This window comes from Gossypium hirsutum, chromosome D13 (assembly GCF_007990345.1).
Source record: "Gossypium hirsutum isolate 1008001.06 chromosome D13, Gossypium_hirsutum_v2.1, whole genome shotgun sequence".
NCBI lineage: Eukaryota > Viridiplantae > Streptophyta > Magnoliopsida > Malvales > Malvaceae > Gossypium > Gossypium hirsutum.
The window spans coordinates 6,877,923-6,895,227 of NC_053449.1; positions in this window are offsets into that span (position 1 = coordinate 6,877,923).

The window sequence follows — 17,305 nt, forward strand, 5'->3', positions numbered from 1 at the left end:
GGCGGAGAGAGGAATGGAATAGAGGGAATAGCAGTTGGGATTGAGGGTATGCTTGGCAGAGGTGGCAGTGTGGCCCTTGGTACACTTGGCAATGAGGGCAAAGCAGGCATGGTAGGAAGTGGTGGAAGCGCCCCAGGCCTTGGCATTGTTGGCTGCGGGAGATTAGGGATAGATGGCAAAGGTGGGAGTGTAGTTGTAGGCAATGTTGGCAATGGTGGCTAAAGGTGACGAGCTGCTAGGCCAACATCAATGCTTGAAAACGACAAAGCCATCAAGAATGCTAAAGCAATGCAATTGAAATAACCCATTTTGCGGAGAGATTTTGAAACTAATTAAGCAAATGAAACAAAGTGATTTATCTGAATAGTTACGAGTGAGGAAGAGAAAGCATGGTGTTGGGGTTTATATAGGCATTAGAGCAGTTGTTAATATTTGATCATTATAGATGGTTGAAAAGGACGAAACTTGGTCAGTATTAAAGGTTTTGGTTGGTCATCTTCTCATGCATACCTCAGTTTAAAACAGGTGAAATGCAGTTGTTGTTGGCTTGGAACCTACTCAAGTAATGAATTCACCTATTAGCTTCTAACTTCACATTCACGCCTTTAATATTTAATTTTTTTTAAAATATTATACTTTTAATTGCAATAATTGGCGTAAAATAATATTTTTTATTTAAATTTATTGAATATAATTAAAATATATTAATTTATCAATTCAAATATTATAACAAAAAAATTTCGAATAATAATTAAATTATTTTTGACATATTCAATATATAATATAATTTTACTTTTATGTGTAAAGTACTATTATTCAAAATAATAATTAATTAACATATTTTTTTAAGCAAATTTGGATCTTTTATTCAAAGAAAAAGCCAAAAGAAAGACTACAGATGAGTTCAAAATAAAACAGTAAAAGCACGACCCAAAACAAATAGGAAAGCAAGCTTACATCCAGTAAAGACACACTGTTGGGGTTATCAGCTACAAGCAAGCTAGTTGAGCTATGACTTGAGCAGCAAGACTCGTGACTTAAAGAAGAAACAAAGCAGAAATTTGCTTAAGAACAGAATCAAATTTTAAGAAAAAGAAAAAATGGAGAGTATATGAATGAAATCCAACTAATTTTCATTACAACCATCAACAAAGGCATTAAGCCATTACATGTACCAGACAAGCTGGTCAATACAAACAAGTTTTCACCTAAACAACTACCTAACACCACTAAGTTACATTGAAACTTGCTAAATTAACTTGTACATGTTGCTTTGCTGAATTTTCAATCAATCAATACCTAATTGCATCAAGAAGGAATTACCAACTAAGTTCAAATCAAGCCTGATTACAAAATGATAATGAATCTCAACAATAACATTGTTCTTCAGCTCCTACTTGCTTGGCTCGATTGCATGTGCTGTTTCTTGCTGCATGAGCTGCATGGAGGCCAACTTCAACACTCCTCCTTGGCTTCCATGCTGCAAATTCCCATTTGCCTTCTTAATTTGTTGAACCTTGACACACTAAAGGGCTTTGTCAAGATGTCTACCAATTGTTCTTTAGAATTGCAATGAATCAGCTCTACTTCTCGAGCTTGCTCTATCTCCCTAACAAAATGGAACTTAATTTTGAAATGTTTTTTCCTCCCATGGAACACTGGATTCTTTGTAATTGCAATAGTAGATTGGTTGTCATAATAAATCTCTGTTGCTTCCCTTTGGTGCAGATTCAAGTCAACTAAGATCTTCCTTAGCCATATGGCTTGGTTCACATCTTCTGCAACTACCACATATTCTGCTTCTATTGTGGACTGAGCAACAATTGATTGCTTCTTCAAACTCCAACAGAAAATGGCTAGGCCAAAAGTAAAAACATACCCTAAGGTACTCTTCATATCTTCCATTGAGCCAGCCAAATCACTATCAGCATAGCCAATCAGTTTAAAATTTTCAACCTTGTTATATAGCATTCCATGATTCAGGCTACCTTTGATGTACCTGAGCACACTTTTTGCAGCTTTAAAGTGTTTTTCATTGTAGCAATGCATAAATCTTGAGAGTAAACTTGATATTTGGTCTGGTGGCAGTTAAATATAGCAAGTAACCAACTAGGCTTCTATAAACAGATTCACTAACCTATTCAAAAACACCTTGGCTCGATAGCTTTTCTCCAATGGCAATTGGTGTGTTTGTCCCCTTGCAATTCAGCATAGAAAACTTGGTCAGAATCTTCATTGCAAATGCTCCCTGACTCAAAAAAAATTCATTTTAAGTTTAGGACACTTTCATACCAAGGAAGTAGGACATTTGTCCTAAATCAGACATCTCAAACATCTACTGCATTTTGGCTTTGAAATCAACTAACATTGCTTGGTCTCCTCCTATCACTAGCAGATCATCAACATATAGATACATTATCAATTGTGTTTCATCACCTTTCTTCTTAACATACAAAGTAGGTTCACTGCTGCTTCTTTCAAATCCAAGGCTAACAAGGTAAGCATCGATCCTGCTATACAAGGCCCTTGGTGCCTATTTCAAGCCATACAAGGCTTTCTTCAGTCTATAAACCATGCCTTCCTTACCAGGCACTTTGAAACCTTGTGGTCGTTCAATATAGATCTCCTCTTCAAGAAATCCATTTAGGAAAGCTGATTTTACATCAAGCTGGTCAATTTTCCACTGCATTTGTACTACTAAGGCAACTACCAGCCTGATGGTGTCTAGCTTGGCCACTAGTGCAAAGGTGTCCAGGTAATCCAAACCATACTTCTGGCTAAACCCCTTGACAATTAGCCTTGCTTTTAGCTTATTCAAGCTCCTATCAGCATTGTGCTTGGCTCGAAACGCCCATTTTACCTTAATAACCTTCCTATTAGCTGGTCTTTTAACTAGTTCCCAAGTCTAGTTCTTCTCAATCATGGTGATTTTGTCAGCCATTGCTTGCTTCCACCCTTGCTGAGCTTCAGCCTCTTTAAAACAGTTTAGTTCAACCTCAGCCACTTGAGCTCTTTCATAAATTTCTGCCATTGGTCTTGTGCCCCTAACTGGTTCATCATCTATGTCCATTTCAGAATCATTCTGATCTGGCTCAATCTGATCAGCCATCAGTTCTTCAGGAACTGTTTCCAGTTTATTCTTCTTTCAATTCCAACAAGCTTTCTCATCAAACACCTCATCTCCGCTCACAAGCACATTATTTGTTGAAGGATTCATGATCCTATAGCCTTTATTGACTATGTTGTAGCCTACCAAAATGCCAGGTTGAGCCTTTTTGTCCAACTTGTCCCTCTTCACTGCTGGAACATGAGCATAGCATATGCTGCCAAAGACCCTCAAATGAGCCAGTGAAGGCTTGAACTTGAACCAGGCCTCAAATGGAGTTTTGTGAGCCAAAGCCTTGGTTGGAAGCCTGTTTTTGATGTATACAGCAATGTTAACTACTTCAGCCCACAAGTTTTTGGGCAAATTATTCTTAAACAAAAGGCATCTGGCCATGTCCATCAGGCTCCTATTTTTTCTTTCACTTACACCATTCTGTTGAGGTGTGTAAGTGTTAGTAAGCTGATGTTTAATGCCTGCTTCAGCAAAAAAAGGCTTGAAACTGAGCTGAGGTATACTTAGTTCCATTATCAGACCTTAGGGTCTTGAGTTTGTAGCCTATTTCAATCTCTACAACAATCTCAAACTTGGAAAACACTGAGGCCACTTCTGACTTCTGCTTCAAAAAATAAATCCAACAAAACCTTGAGAAATTATCAATAAACAGAATGAAGTACCTGCTTCCATTTAATGACTCAGTCTTCATGGGGCCACACACATCAGTGTGCACGAGCTGCAGCCTTTCTGAGGCTCACCAAGCCTGACTTGAAGGAAATGGAAGCCTGACCTAGTTTCCCAGTTGGCATACTTCACAAACTTCCTACTTTTCAACTGGACTTATAAATTTTTCAACCAAATCTTTTTTGGTTAGCTGGTCCATTGATCTGTAATTTGCATGACCAAGCCTTTGGTGCCAAAGCTTGGATTCATTTGAGGAAGCTGTGTAGGCTGAGTGTGAGTCATTCTTCCAATCAACAACAAAGCTTTTGTTAGCCATAGTGACTGACATGAACTTAGATCCACTTGGATCACTGATTTGGCACTCATTGCCCTTGAACACCACAAAGTAACCTTTTTCTAGCAGTTGAGCTATGCTTAGAAGATTTATGTCAATCTCAGGCACTAGCAACACATTTGAAATGAGCTTGTTACCTGTAGAAGTACATATCAACACATCTCATTTACCCTATGCGTTAATAAAGTTGCCATTACCAACCTTTACCTTGGTTTTGCAGCTTCTGTCTAATGACCTGAAGATGGCAGTATTTGGTGTGATGTAGTTGGTGCAACCACTATCTAAGAGCCATCCATTTGTGACCTTCTCCTGAGCAGCTGAGCATGACGCAACAAAAACTTGCTCCTTAAGCTCACTGTCTTCTTTTGCTGTTCCAGTCTCGGCCTTTTACTATTGGGGTTGGTTCTGTCTTGGTCTGCCCTTGTTTTTGCAAACCCTTTCAACATGCCCCATCTTTTTACAGTATTGGCACTATACATCTGGCCTAAACTAGCAACTTGACTCAGGATGACCAAACTTTTTGCAATACCTGCAAGGTTGGTCCCTTCTACTTGTATTTTCTAACTTAGACTTGTCCCTCCAAGTCTTTTTGCCTTTGTAGGCAGAAGTGCTCGAGGCTGACTTGGGTTTAGCTTGGAAGGCACCTTCTTGGTGCTCCTCCAGTCTGCTGGCCCTTCTTTGCTCTTGTGCATACAGAGCATTTATTAGCTCTGTTAAGGAGATGGTTGTTAAATCCCTCGAGTCTTCGAGGGAAGAGATTTTAGCCTCATACCTCTCAGGTAAGGTAGAGATCACCTTCTCCACTATCCTTGCTTCACTGAACTGTTCTCCTAGCAACCTTATGTTGTTTACTATAGCCATGATTCTATCTGAATATTGCTTGACTCTTTCTTCCTCCTTCATGTTTAAATTCTCAAAATCTCTTCTCAGGTTCAACAACTATTGTTGCCTTATCCTCTCTGTCCCTTGGAACTCCTCTTTTAATCTGTCCCAAGCCTGTTTTGGTGTCTCACAGGCTATAATCCTGGTGAAGATAACATCTGACACACAATTTTGAATGCAAGACATGGCTTTATGCCTCTTTGTCCTTTCATTAGCATGTTGTCTGATCTGAGCCACTATTGGATTAGCTCTAACTGGAGCTGGGTCAGCATCTGAGTTGACCACCTCTCATAGATTGAATGCCTGTAGGTAGGTTTTCATTTTGACCACCCATATGTGAAAGCCCTCTCCATTAAAGACTGATGGTGCAGCTGGTGAGAATCCTGATGAAGCCATCGATTTAAAGTTAAAAGTGATTAAATACTAAAGTTACATATTTTATGTAATTAAATTGGTTAATTTAGGAGAGTGCACCACTAATTTTTCCATGTTTATATTGAATTTTGTGCAGGGGTGCAATTTGGGGCTAAATAGAAGAAAAAGGAAACAATTGGGCTAGATTGAAGAAAGGAGCAAAGAAGGCGGGCCAAAGCAGAATTTTTCCAAGATTAATTAGCTGAAATTTTATGTTGACTTAGTGGGAGATTATGTAGGGATTTTTATATCATGGAATATTTTATTTCCTTGATTTTCTATGATTAGTGGCTCTTAATTTAGTAAGGCCGCTAGTATAAATAGGGGGCTACATTGTTCATTTATTCATCAAATCTTGAATCAAGTTCTCAATCAAGTCTATTTCTCTTGCAATTCAATCTTTTCTTTCCTTTTTGCAAATTTAGTTGCTGAAATCAATTCCTTATATTTTTCCATCTATTAAGTTTCCAGTTTTAGCACCCAAACCTTGCGTCACCCTCACCCACTTACTTCCAATTCTTTTTCATTTATTCAACCTTCTCCAAATATGCCCAATACCAACATGCCCCAAACCTTAGCCAACTAAATCCATTTTCAGCTTTAGGTTGGAGTTAGCCTTATCAAGACCCGTGAGTTACGAACTCGAGCAATTTAACTCCTAAATTTTAGTACTTATTATTTCTCCGAATTAAGAGTATGATTTTGACAACTCACAAAGTCAAATCAACACTAAGTCAAAAAAGACGTCGTTTGATTTAGTGTGGTTAGACATACAGTTGGAATTCCGAAAAGATCGATTGTCTAATCGGTTTTTTGTGAACACATTGGCGTGCCAAGTGGGGATTGCTATTTGGTTCCGTCTAGGGAAATAGTAACCGGATTTAAATGTCTCACGCGGTTGAGGACATTGGTTCGATCTAGGCTCTTCTAGAACACAAAGTTGCAGGAGTTCTAAATCACAAACGTTTCGTTGGTTGTTCGATCAGTAAGGGTTAGTTGTAGGATGTTCCATAACTAATTTACACAAGGAAGAGTTGATGTCTGAGGCGTCCTTGGTAGCTATAACTAGCTTATTGAAAAAGAGAAGTTCATCTAATTTCGAGAATCGGTTCAAAGACGAGGAAAACCTGTGCCTAAAGCTAAGCTTAGTTTAATTAAATTTTTTTCAGATTTATTTAACTATTTTTATTATTTTATTTCCAACTTTTACTTTTCACGCATTTTTTCCCTGTTTATTTTAGGTTCCAGGTTTTCAATTTTTATCCTTCCCCCAAATTTCTTGGGCACAACAACTGCCCAGACACGAATCTGGTCGAGAAAAAGCAACAATTTTACGTGAGCCCAGTCTCTGAGGGATCGACCCTACTCCATATACTGCTTATATTGCAAATTAGGCGTAGGTTTATATCGGTGGACTCGACACCCATCATAAAGCGTGACAGGTCCACTAAGACAGCAGCTTTGATACCAATTGTTGGGGTTATGAGCAACAAGCAAGCTAGTTGAGCTATGACTTGAGCAGCAAGACTCGTGACTTGAAGAAGAAACAAAACAAAAATTTACTTAAGGGCAGAATCAAATTGTAAGAAAAAGAAAAAATGGAGAGTATATGAATGAAATCTAACAAATTTTCATTACAACCATCAACAAAGGCATTAAGCCATTACATATACCAGACAAGCTGGTCAATACAAACAAGTTTTCACCTAAATAACTACCTAACACCACTAAGTTACATTGAAACTTGCTGAATTAACTTGTACATGTTGCTTTGCTGAATTTTCAGTCAATCAACACCTAATTGCATCAAGAAGGAATTACCAACTAAGTTAAAATCAAACTTGATTACAAAATGATCATTAGAGTAACAAAATGAGAATGAATCTTAACAGTAGCATCGCTCTTCAACTCTTGCTTGCTTGGCTCGACTGCATGTGCTGCTTCTTGCTGCATGAACTGCATGGAAGCCAACTTCAACACACACGTAGAAAGCTCTAGAGACTTCTGTTGTCTCAGTTGTTATAATTAATTTACTGCACTCCTAATAATCAATACACTTTTCTTGGGAAGCCACAAAGCATATCATCAATGTCATCCATCAAGCTTCCATTAGAAACCAACCCTTTCTCTATGTCAAACAGATAAATTTTCACTGATTCACCTCTTCATTTCCTTTCTAACTCGCATGGGTCTTACAACATTCTGTTTCAACTAGCCAATTCCACCCATCTCTAGTCTTTATTAGCCTCCTCTGCTGCGAAAGGGGCAAAAGCACTCACTAGATAAGTATTCTCCCTTCCTTTAATTCCCTCTATCACTAGAACATGAGCAAATTTGTTTGATTCTCTGTGGGTAAATTGAAAAAAAACAAGAACCAAAACCTAAGCATAGCTTCTTCGAGTCTTTTATGTATCTATCTTCCTCTTGTACTTGTAGCTTTTGTATCACTAATCAAGCACTGCCTTCAATTTCTACCACTAACAGTCCTAGATCCAACCCTAGCAGGATCGCCTAGAGGCACACCATCGCTTTAGCAAGAAAAACATACAGTATGTGCGCATGCATGGTTGTTTTTGAGCAAATAATCTCTTCCTTATCATTTCTAACCACTAACCTGGAACATGATTCCTTCCTTTGCCTGTTGGATGCAGCATCAAAATTGATTGCGACAGATGACCCCTTTTGAGCAGTCCATCCACTTGGGTTTATAACTCGACCAGGTAAGTTTTCGTTCACCCCATCCAGTTCTTTAAGATAGTTAAGCACGAATTTCGTAACTTGAGGGCCTGGTCTGCATTCACCTGCATGAATAAATTTGTTCCTTGACATCCATAATGCCTATATTGTGCATGCTATTAGTCTACATTGATACATTGAGTTAGATCCAAAAACATCTTTAATCCAATCATTGAAATTAGTATTTGTTGTTGTTGTAGATCATGTGACATGTAACTTTTCCCATGTTTCCTTTGCTATAGGACATTCACGAAATACATGTTCTCTCGTTTCCACATCATTTTAGCATCTTCGACAAGTAGTAGGTCCTATTAATCTTTTGTAGTGTAAATTACAAAATGTAGGCAGAAAATTACGAGAAATCCTCTAGTTTGTATTGTTTATTTTTGGAGATAGCTCTAGGTTCCACAGTTTCTTGTAAAATGGTCTGTAAACATTTAGCCTAGGAGACTGTAAATCTTGTAACAATAATTTATGTCCACTATGGACCGTGTACTCCCCCGTCGGCTCTCCTCACCATGTAATGTGATCTTGGTGCGACTCCATCGACAATGGGATGCACAAAATCCTACCAGCGTCCACGACAGTAAGATCAACAACTGTATTTAGACCCGAATTCACAACCCTATTCTAAATTTTGTGCTCTTCAATTTCAAGAACCCACGCATCCTCCCAAATAGGAACTTTCTGTCCATCACCAATCCTCCATCCCAAACCTTTTTGAATAAGGCCTTTTGCAACTCAAAAACTTTGCTAGGTAAGCGAAGGTAAGTTACCTAACTTGGAGTTTAAAAAATCAGAATCTCGAAAATATTTAACTTTTAAGGTTCGCGCTAATAATGAATATGGTTTACGTAACAAAAGCCAACCCTACTTGGCCAATAAAGCAATATTAAATTTGGATAAATTCCTAAAACCCATACCCTCTCTTCCTTGACTGCGCGTAAGACCTCCAATCACACCAATGCATGTCATGCTTTCCATGATTTTTCCTCTACCAAAATGCTCATATTATATTTTCTATTTCCACACAAAGGGTTTTTGGCAAAAGAAAACAAAGCATCACATATGTAGGGATAGCTTGTAGCATAGCTTTTATAAATACCTCTTTACCGCCCTGTGAAAGGTGTTTAAGATTCCAGCAATTGATCTTTTGTTTCAATATGTCCTTAAGTCCTTGAAATGCCCTCTTTCTTCCTCTACCCATCATATTTGGTATTACTTTTCCAGGTCTATCGTGCAGTGAACATTAAGCACACGGAAGGTTATCCCCTTATCCTGCTCGGCCACATTAGCACTAAAGAAGGTAGTTGACTTTTCAAAATTCACACATTGACCTGAGCAGGAATCATATTCATTCAGAATATTTTTGATGACATTGATCCCCCTTTCCGTAACCTCCCCAAAAAGTATGCAATCATCTGTGAACATTATATAGGTAATTGGGGGGCAACCTTACAAACTTTTGCTCCTGCAATTTGCCCTTCTTGTCTTGCTAACCGCATTAAAGAAGATAAACCCTCTCTAAAAAATAAGAATAAATAAGGGCTCAAGCAGTCGCCCTGACATAACCCTCTAGATGGCTTAAAGCTGGCTCCTTCTTCTCCATTTATAAAAATAGAATATGTTACCGAGCTTATACAATGAGGAATAAAGTCAATAAAAGATTCTGCAAAACCCATTTTCAGTATCATACCTCTAAAAAAGATCATTACCCGATCATAGGTCTTACTCATATCCAACTTTAATGCCATAAATCCCTTCTGTCCCGATCTATTATTTTTGAATGTGTGCAGCACCTTGTATGCTAGCAAAATATTGTCAGTAGTGAGTCAACCAGGTATGAGTGCATTTTGAGCATCATCCATGCAAACATCCAAAACTCTGAATGCGATTAGCGATAGTCTGGGCAATAATTTTATAATTACTGTATAAATACTAACAAGGCGAAAATTTGTAAGATTAAAGGGATTCAAAATCTTTGGAATCAACACTATATTCGTCTTATTAATACATTCCAAATAGTGGCCATTATTCAAAATATCCAAACGGAAGATACTAGTGTCTTTATCAATAATATGCCAAAACTTCTAGTAGAATAGTTGGAAGACCATCAGAACCGAAGCTTTTGTCGGCTCCATACTGTTCAATGCTTCCAAAACTTACTCCACTGTGTATTCAGCTAACAAGCCTTGATTCATATTATCTGTAATGCATCATGGCACCCCTGACAGAATATGATCCAGATTTCCAATCCCTTTTTATTCGAACAGAGCGTTAAAATAGTTGCCAGCAATTGCCCCCATCTCAATGCGATCATTGGCCAAAGTAACATCAGCCCTTTTCAGCACCTTTATCCGATTCACACGTCTTCTCTGGGATGCATGATTATGGAAAAATGAGGTGTTTTTATCACCCATATTTAACCAATTCACTCTAGCTCGTTGCTCCCAATACCGTTCCTCCTTCTCCATCTCCAAATTTAAGTGCAATTAAACATCCATTTCTTGCATGTGTACTCAACGACACCTACATAAGAAACTCTCTCTTTGGTTGCCATGATTTAACCCCACTTGATAGAAACTATTTCCATGTCCTAGACACCCACATGAGAAATAGAACAGGGTTAACTTTTCATATTTGAAATTTGCATAGGTAAAGTTTGATGCAGAGATCATAATTTTATTTCGTCTTTTCAATGGCTTTCGAACATCAATCTGTACTCTAGTGCAAAGATAATTACTAAGACCACGAGACACTTGCTTAACATCATATTCCAGACCTTTTCCAATAAAGCTTCTAAATTGCATCGCCACAGATTCTTTAAAAAACCTTAGTGGTAAACTGTGGACTTGAACCCACCAGTCTGAGTACACTAGTGGTACTGATATTGGATCTTCGTTCTCTTGCATCTTATGGATAATCAATAGATGATTATTGAAAGTCTAAGGAACATCTATAATGACCTGATTGATATCCAATTCATTAAAGAACTTGAATAAGAACCTTTTCTCGCCCAGATTTGAGATTTGCACCCCTTCCAGCGGATGCCATAAATTTTCCATCGTATTCCTCATGGCCAGAAAATGGACTACACTTCAGTCAAGAAACATCCAACCAAACAGAAACTATACACTGAGCTTTGAGGTTCAAATTCATCCGGAATTAGGAAAGCTTCTTCTTCACCATCATCTCGACTCAGATTTGCTAATCCTCTTTCCATCGCACCCCCAGTAACGCCGCACTGCCTACTTCTAGGGAATTTGTTCCAGGGAATTGGTTGTTGCAAAACGATGAAGAAAATAGAGAGTAATATCAAGAGTGAAAAATGTAAATGTAAGAGACAGAAAAACATAGGCATGCTAAACAACATACTAAAGCGTGCTAGAAGGCAAACTGAAATCCATATCTATCCCTATTTTGATGAAATTAACCCTAATGTTAATTAATAATTAACATGTTTAAAATTCTATTTAAATAATAACTTGATTTTATATTAATAACAATAAATTATAATTATAATTATTACAATCTTTTTCTTTATATTTTAGACTTAAAATTTTATTTAAATAATAATTTTATTATAACACTCTACATCTAACCTGATTGTTGAATTTAAATTTATATCGTCATAATTTAAAACAAGTAGAACGGGCGTACCAAATAAAATCTAACATCCTGAGTTCAGTGGACTACATTATACATTGTGGCGTTAACTCAAATTGTCAAACGACATATAAGTGTTAAAGTACTTCCTGCAGTAGAACGCTAAGTATAAATAAATAAAGTTTAATCAAACATTGGACGGAAACCCTTTTTAATCCTTAAATATAAGGAAAAGATAAATATGTTAACTCTCATTTCAAAGTTCAAAATATATTGTTGGCTGATTATCATCATTTAAAATAGTTTGGCACATTGCCCAGTAATACTGCTCATAAGAGCTCAAAGGTACAAAAATCAATTGTTTATGTACAAGCTTTTGAATTTAAAACTGGTGGCGGATTTTAACATTGTCCTATCCCCAACGATTACATGTTCCAAGCAAAAATAGAAGCACAATTCTGGCTGAATCCTTTCTAAAATCTTCCAACCTAAACACTTGGAAATAAGAAAAAGAGACTAAGTAAGTTCATAACAACTTAGCGAATTTCATAGAATTTCAACTTCGCAACAGGGTTCAACTAACACCGCATGACCAAGACTTAGACTATTTATAAGACACGCCACTACGGACGGATACAATCTCCCCTTTTCGAAACATCCAAAAGTGGATATCATCTGCAAGTGGATGCAGTTCATTAGGGAATACTATGCGCTATCATATACTAACATTTGACGGATACACGTCATGACGACTCTATTGGTATGTGACTCTTGTGATCCAACTTTCATAACCTATATTCTAGACTTAGAGTTCTATTTAAGTAATAACTTTATTTTAAAATTAGCACAACTAATTATATTTAAACGTGTAATTATCACTAACTTTTATTAAATCATAATTAGTTTTAAATGAATCATTATCACAACTATTTTATTTCAAATTCTTTAGTCAAATAATACTAAATTAAATATTATAATTGTTTTTAAATTTAAATTTAGTAATATGATAAAAAATAAAAAAATATTTTAGAAAATTTTTCCAAACTTATATGCTTTAGATTAATAATATTTCAAATAATAGCTTCGACAAACCTCCAAATTAGCAAAGTTTCCGTAGCATGTTATGCACGATGCTAATTATATAAAGAAACTACGTAATTATATGCATACATGTTATTAGTTTTTGTGTGTTATATAATTTAAAAATCCAAATCATTATCTTCCTATTTTTATGTTATCAAAATTATCCAAAACAACTTCTATCAAAAGTTAGGATAATGAAAAGGTCCAAAGAGTATCACGTGGACTAAATTAAAATATAAATTAATAATGAAATAAAATTACTCTAAACTGAATTTCTTTATTTTAATGTTCGGGATAATGGCAAGATATACCTTGTACTTTAACAAATTTGTTAGTGTGATGTCTGTAGTTTTAATTTGTCCAATTTAGTATCTATACTTTTGTTCTGTTCAACTTTTTAGTACTTTTATCTAACCGTGTTATTCTTTGTCAAAAAATGACATATCAACCACTGACAAAAAGCCACGTGGTATTGTGGAACTGGTCTAAAAAAATGAAATAGGCAAGAAGGAAGGACTTGCAAATAAATTTTTCTTTTTTGATAAAAAAAAAACCCTTTATCCGAATAAAAAGTTTTTTTCATTTTTATTTATTTACTTTTCCTTTTATTTTTTCATTATTTATTCTTCACCTTACACAAGAAAACTTTCTTGATCTCCCTTCTATTTATTCACACTTTTTTAAAATATTAGATATATGATTAATAAAATTAAATTTTACTTGTATATTTATTTCATACAATATTTTCTTATACTTTTTATAGCTCAAAAGGTACCAATAGAATTAAAACATTAATACACATATCATGTTTTTAAATAAAAATAATTTTAATACTTTTAAATTTTATATAATTTAGAAGAAAAAAATCATCTTTAGTGAATCTAGACAAATGGTTGTACATATTCATTTTGGACTTAACTTTTAAATAGTTTTTACAAAGGCTAAAGGGTCGAAAAAGCCATCAGTAAAAAATCAAAAAATCAATTGAACCCTTATGAAAAAATGCACCCAATTGAGTCCTCAATGACTCAAAGAAAATTATTTTTCCCTTTTCATTAATGAAAACAATCTATTGACCAATTTGACCATTAATTGTGATGATGTGTCGAACTAGAAGCTATCATGTGGCAGTGACCCAAAAATCTCACACGCCCGTGTCGTTCACCTGTGTGGGCCCATACGCCCATGTGGCCCACACGGCCCAATTCGATTTGTCCCGTGTATCGCACACGGCTTGTCTCATCGGTCAAACCCCCGTGTTCTGTCACACGACCTACTACACGGGTGGCCACACACCCGTGTGGCGTCGACAGCCCTATTTTTTGGCTTTTCATCGATTACCGTTTTCAATGTCGTGGTTACAGACACCTAGTTTTGATTCACAGTCAACGCAATCCTGAGAACACCAGCACCTAGTTTTCGATTAAAACACTAAATTAGACCTAAAAACAAGTAATCATACTACTTCCTCCAATTCCAAAGTGCTTACCTTAGACAATTCGATGCACCCCAACACTTATCACGTCGAAAGACTGGGTGCTTAAAGAGATTCACCTCTACCAACAGAAACACTAACACTCAATCCTACAATTGAGTGATTACTATCGAATTTAATTAGCCAAAGTAGACAATACGAATAACAAAATCAAACTTCAATGGCACTTACGAAATCCACGATAGCATATTGATTAAAAAGAACGATCCATAACGAACTCGCATTAAGGTTTAACCCAAAAATGACTAACCTCTCACCTTCGATCAATGAACAAAATTTTCCACACGATAAAAAACTCCGATTGGTGATCACAGATGCTTGAAAACCTCCCCCTAACATCATATACGAAACACATCAAAAGGGAAGTTATCAAAAAGAAAAAAAATTACCTACTAAGACTTACCGAAACCTTGACAATCAAAATTGGGAGACTTGATTTCGGCAGAACTTAATGCGATAAACGAAGAAGAAAAAGAATGCCAAAATCGATAAGAATTAAGCAGAAAAAAAAACTTTGGCAAAGGTTCAGCAAAGCTTGGAGAGAATAAACGAAAGAATGATGTAGGAACTTTAAGAATTTGAAAACAACAAAGTAACAAAAATAAAATAAAATTTACCCCCATTATCCCCAAAATTCTCCTAAAATCGTCCAACCACTCCCACTATCCAAATCCCTAAAATTTCTCTCCACACTTCCCACTACACCTTTACCATTTCTGCATTTCAGTTCAGTTCAACCACATCACGGCACCACTAGCAAAAATAAATCCCTTATTTATGCAAGGACTCGAACTCTAGACTTCTAGCTTATTTACAGTCCACTGAACCACCAAACCAACAAGCCCATTCTGACATATTTTACCAACATTTCATTATAAGCCTATTGACTGGTGATAGGGCTTTGTTCAAAAAAAAACAAAAATTTTCCCAAGACAAGGCTTGAACTTAAGACCTCACACACACACCTAGAGCACTGAACCACTAAAGCAGATACATAGTTGTGTCATAAATACATGGAAACAAATATACAAACTTTGGGGAGTTACAACTCTACCCCCTAAAAGAAAATTTTGACCTCAAAATTTTACCTGATCAAAACAGATGAGGATACTACTGACGTATCGCATCCTCAGGCTTCCACGTAGCCTCCTCAGAGCTATGATTACGCCATAGAACCTTAACTAGTGGGATGGATTTTCTCTTTAGAATCTTTACGTCGCGATCCAATATTTGAACCAACTCCTCCTCGAAGGTCAAATCTGACCTAAACTCAATCTCCTCAACATGAACAATATGCATGGGATCAAAGCGATAGTGCCTCAACATCGATACGTGGAAAACATCGTGAATCTAGTCCAACACTAGAGGTAGCTCTAATTGGTAGGCAACCAGTCCTACTCGTTTCAGTATGCGATAGGGTCCAATAAACCTAGGGCTTAACTTGCCCTTACAACCAAATCTCAGTACCTTCTTACATGGCGAGACTTTAAGAAAAACGAAGTCTCCCACAAAAAACTCGATCTCACAACACTTTAGGTCTGCATAAAACTTATGTCTATCGGACGCCGCTTTCAATTGGTCTCGAATCAATCTAAGTTTATCATCGGTATCAAAAACTAGTTCAGGGCCCAGAACACGTCGTTCGCTCAACTTAGTCCAATATGAAGGTGTGCGACACCTACGACCATATAATGCCTCGTAAGGAGCCATCATTGCTAGACTGATAGCTGTTGTTATAAGAAAACTCTGATAGTGATAGGTAATCTTCCTAACTGCCTAGGAAGTCAATGACGCAGTTCCTCAAGATATCCTCTAGTATCTGAATCACCCTCTCAGATTAACCATTTGTTTGAGGATGGAACGCAGTACTGAAGTTCAACCTTGTACCCAAACTTTCATGTAGCTTCTTACAGAACTGATACGTGAAACGAGGATCCCTATCAGATATGATTGAAACCGATACCCCATGCAGTCTCACTATCTCAGACACATATAGTTTAGCCAGCTTCTGCAGTGAGTAGTCAGTACGGACCAGAATGAAATAGGCGAACTTGGTCAATCGATCCACGATAACCTATAAAGAATCCTTCTTAGTGGGTAGGCAACCCACTAACGAAGTCCATAGTTACGCGCTCCAACTTTTATAGTGGAATTTTAACCGGTTGTAGTAAACTCGAAGGTAACTGATGCTTAGCCTTAACCTGCTTGCATGTCAGACATTTAACCACAATTTCGATAACCTCGCGCTTAAGACTTGGCCACCAAAATAACTCACAAAGGTCTTGGTACAACTTATTTCTGTCGGGATGCATAGTATAAGGGCTACTATGTGCCTCCCTCAGTATGCTCACTCTTAACCTGTTAGAAACGAAGACCCAAAGATAAGTCCTCTAACTGCTTACCCTTAATATGCTCAATCCACATAGGCTTAACCTGAAGCTCAGCTAGCAGCCATCCATCATCAAATAAACTTAGGCTAGCAAACACCGCCCTCAAATCAGTCACAACCCTACGGCTTAGTACGTCGGCCACCACATTGGCCTTACCAGGGTGATATTCAATCGTACAGTCGTAATTCTTAAGTAGCTCAATCCGTATACGCTGCTTAAGATTTAGCTTCTTCTGAGTGACGAGATACTTGAGGCTCTTATGATTCGTGTAAATGATACACTTTTTACCATATAGGTAATGCCTCCAGATTTTCAATGCGAACACCACTGCGGCCAACTCTAGGTCATGCGTGAGATAATTTGCCTCATGGGTCTTAAGCTGATGAGACGCATACACTACCACCTTACCCTCTTGCATTAACACATATCCTAAACCGACATGTGATGCATCATTGTAGAGAGTAAACTCTTTTCCAAACTCTGGCTGTATAAAAATAGGGGCCTCAGCCAGTATAGTTTTAAGCTTCTCAAAGCTCTCTTGTTGCGTATTAGTCCAGTTAAACGGCACACTCATACGTAGC